The 4,417-nt window shown below is 44.9% G+C and overlaps 1 pseudogene; it reads right to left on the minus strand.

The window, feature by feature from the left end:
* Positions 1–407: 407 nt before the first annotated feature.
* LOC136128311 (major facilitator superfamily domain-containing protein 1-like) lies at positions 408–1,972 on the minus strand (annotated as a pseudogene).
* Between the last annotated feature and the right edge of the window lie 2,445 nt (positions 1,973–4,417).

Here is a 4,417-nt window from a genome sequence, read left to right on the forward strand (position 1 = left end):
ATCACCTACTCCCTCAAAAGCTTTTTTTTTTTTTTGGCTTTAAGATAAAGAAAAGGCCATATTCCTATGATACTGTTTGTGAAAATTATCTCAATATGAGATCCAAAGATTTCCATCACTCAGTGTCCGTACTCAAAATCACCCACATGTACCAGGTACAATTTTCTGAACTCCACCACTGATGAGCCTATCCCAAAGTAGAATTCTTCAGCAATACAAAAGACACAGGCTAAAACAGTCCTCAGAATTATGCTTTAAAATAAGTGTATTCAAAATATAAATATAATAACTCTCCAGACCATTATTTTTCCTAACAACTAAACTCTAAATTTGAAAAAAAAAATAAAGGAGTTTTTCAAACCAATGATGTGTACAGCCCATTCTCATGACACAGTCATTTAAACTTCTCATTCTGCATGAGAAAGTTTTGTTTCTTCCCTTTGTCTTGCAGAATAATTTAGGTTCCCACCTTGGATATGATTCAACAAGTGGAGTAAGACCACAGATAACAGTGACAAAGAAACACGGGCAATGAAGAAAACTTCTAAAAACAAATATCCCCGAGTATCCAATATCATGCCAGCAATGATGGAAATGATGGCCAACCCAAGATTCTGAATGGACCGCATGAAGCCATATGCGGTTCCCAGTTGTTGTTCAGGAACTACAAACGCCACCACTGGCCACAATGCACAGGCAAGCAACGAATAGTAGAGTCCCAGGAGACACACAGCAATGCAAGTGTTCCACAGCATAAAGGCCAGCATCACGTGGGAAGCAAGCGTGGTCACCATTGCACACAGATGATGTTACTTCCCGTTCTATCCACCAGGAGCCCAAACACTATACTGCTAATATCACTCGCTGGCTGGGAGAAAAATCCAAATTTCTCTGTAAAGAAATCTTTGTGAAGTCCAATGAAAGGGAACACGGCAACATAACAGCAGACACAGGTGATAAATATAGCCACAGGGGTAAGGAGAAGTCCTTCACATCAGTCAACTTAATAACTTCACCTGTTTTTCTTTGTTCTTTATGACGGATTCCTTCTGCCGTCTGATCCAAATAAGCAAGGGCCAAGGCACAGACTCGTGAAAGAATACATGTTATACCCTCAGTCATAAGTGTGACCCCAAGGGTTGTGTGACCAGCAGAACCCAAGGAAGCTTAAACCTTAGAATACAGCAATCTCATGAGGTTCATGTTTACTGTTCTTCCAATTCCAGCCATGCTAAGCTGGAGTCCAACTTACACCAAACACCAAGTTTAATTCTTTGCCTTTCAACCAACTCACAGCATACGTATTCTGGGCAACTGCTAAGGAGTCCCCACCCATCCCAAACATAACCGTCCAAACTCCATCAGCCAAAAAGCATTAAATATTCTACCCAGGGCAAAAACAAATAGCAACTAAAAATAATGGTGCCCCATCGTATTCCAAATGCTCGCTCTATCAAAAAGCCACCAAAGAGGGGCTTCCCTGGTGGGCGCAGTGGTTGAGAGTCCGCCTGCCGATGCAGGGGACACGGGTTCGTGCCCCGGGCCGGGAAGATCCCACATGCCGCGGAGCGGCTGGGCCCGTGAGCCATGGCCGCTGAGCCTACGCGTCCGGAGCCTGTGCTCCGCAACGGGAGAGGCCACAGCAGTGAGAGGCCCGCGTACCACACACACACACACACACACACACACACACACACACACACACAAAAAGCCACCAAAGAAACACAAAACTACATTGGGCCAAGAATACCAGGCATACCGCAGCATGAATTTCGTGGTATTCACCTGCATATCCTTGTAACCTGAGTCTGAGGTCAGCAGGACTATCACAGCCGAAGCCAAGGAAGAAAGCACCAGCAACAGCACCAAGAGCCTGTGCGCCAGGAACTGGGGTCGCCGAGGTCCGGCGGGGCAGCGGGGCGGCGGGGGCTCCTGTGCTGGCGTCGTCTGGGCAGCCTGGCAGCGCCCTCGCTTCCTCCCCACCCTCCCCCGGGCCGGCGGCGGGAGACCGAGAGATGACCGTGACCGCAACTTACCGGAGGAAGCCGCAGCCAGAGCCCCGCGAAAACTGTGCTCACGTGACCACGGTCGTTCATGGGATGCTTCACAATCTTTTTAACAAGCCCTCCAGGTGATTCCAATGCAGGATAAATTTGAGAAGAACTGGTTTAGAACAGAAAGGGTTTCACCTGAACTGCGGCTAAATCCACCCATTCCGAAGTGTTTGCACACCTGAAGAAACTCAGGATTTATTAATGAAGAAGGGGAAATAGTTTTGTAGCATTGGGAAGGATGTTCAAACTTTCAGAGGCTGAATAAGACCCTCCACATCCATAGACCAAGGTCCCCAAAGGCCTCTCACCTCCATAACTATGGAACCACCTCTATCTCTAAAATGACATTGTCTGACCTGTAAACTTCATGAAGGCAGGAATTGGTCTACTTTGCTCACCAGTCTACCCCTGTCCCTAACTGGAACTTTGCCTGGCATACAGTAGGCACTCAAACACTTTCTAAATTAATGGAATAATCCTTCTACAAATATTCAAATATCCTATAATATTTTGGTGTCATGGAGGAGGGGGTGATTCTAGAAGCAGAAGAATCTGAAAATGCATATTGGCTCTTGTCCACCATTTAGAGTTCTGTCCAGTATCTGAACCCTTCAGTTACTGAAGCTTTCTTGGAACTAGTTATCCAAAACTCACCTAATCGTCACCATATTCTTTCTCCTTCTACCCAGTAGGTATGATTAAGCCTCAAAATAATTCAGTTTGGAGAATCTGAAGATCTAAGTCTCTAGTTCAATTGCCTGTTACACAAGTTCAGTTGCAGGTTACAACCCCGTTGTTTCAATCCTGCCTCTTATCACTTTCTGATAGTATAATCTGGGAAAGTTACTTTACTTCTTAAGCCTCAGTTTCCTTGTCATTATAATGAACTAGTGTCGGTACATATTCCGTGAAGTAATTGTGAGGCTTAAGATAATCTATGTACAGCACTCAGTATAGTATTTGGGGCACACAGTAAGACAAATGTTTGTCTAAAAACTCAAGAGCTGTGGGAAACTTTTATGAGAATACTTACACTAAGTAAGCCTTAGTAAACTTTCTTCAGAGTTACAGGACGTCACATTGCTGCCTAGCAAATTATAGGGGGATTCTAGCGGTTTACTGTCCAACGGGTTTTTGAAGCCAAGCCACACCTGCCCTGTGCTGTGATGTGGTAGAAAGCCATCATGGGAGCCCTACAAGAGCACTGAATTTAGAGCCACAAGACCTGGCTCGGTCACAGATCAAGGCTTCCAACATTTCTGAGCCCCAGGTTTCTCCCCTCTGAAACTTGAAAATTAATGCCTGCTTGCCTGCCCGACCCACCAACCTCATGGGTTATCACTGAGGCCAGATGGCATGGGAGCAGGCGCGGAGGTGCTGCAACACACCTTCATACCACCAGGTCAAGCTTCAGTGTTTGTGCTCCACCCCCAGAGTGCTCTCCCTGGAGCCCCATCAACCTCACTGCAGCTTCGGGTCTCTGCTTACTTGGCTTCTCATTTGCTGGCACAGTTGACCACCTCCCTTCTTCTCAAACCCCCTCTCTCTCGGCTGCTATGACACCACCCTCGCCCCCATCCTCTGCCCAGGCTCCTCTGCCCATTCTCCCTCTAGAACTCTCCAAGTCCCTTGGAACACTCTCCAAGGCCGCCTTCTTGCCGTACTTTCTCTGTAGGCAACAATTCCAAATGATTCCTAAGATTCAGTAAGCTATCCTTTTCTATTGCTGAGAAATATTCCATGGTATGGATTTACCACAGTCTGTTTTGCCTTTCACCCACTGAAGGGCATCTGGATTGTTTCCAGTTTGGAAAGGGTGCAATTTCTGGGTCATATTTGCATGTTTAGTTTTTTTAAGAAACTATCAAGCTGTTTTCCAGAGCAGCTGGACCTTTTCACATTCCCACCAGCAATGTGTAAGTGATTCAGTTTCTCCACATCCTCACTAGCATTTGGTGTCATCATTATCTTCTGTTTTAGTCATTCTGATAAGTTCATATTGATATCTCATTGCGGTTCGCATTTGCATTTCACTAATGGCTAATGATGCTGAACATCTTTTCATGTGGTTATTTGTCATCTGTATCTCCAAGTTAGTGAAACAACTGTTCAAGTCTTGTGCCCATTTCATAATTGATTCTTTTTCACTATAGAATTTTGAGAGTCCTTTATATATTTTAGGTATATATGGTTTGCAAATATTTTCTCCTACTTTGTAGTTTGTCTTTACATCCTCTTAACAGAGTGTTTTTCAGAGCCAAAGTTTGTCTGAGTTTTGATGAAGTCCAACTTAGTTATTTTTCCTTTTATGGATCTTCGTTTTAGCCATGTCTATGAACTTAGCCCTAGGTCCCAAAGACATT

The sequence above is a fragment of the Phocoena phocoena genome, chromosome 9, assembly GCF_963924675.1.
Source record: "Phocoena phocoena chromosome 9, mPhoPho1.1, whole genome shotgun sequence".
NCBI classification, from domain to species: Eukaryota; Metazoa; Chordata; class Mammalia; order Artiodactyla; family Phocoenidae; genus Phocoena; species Phocoena phocoena.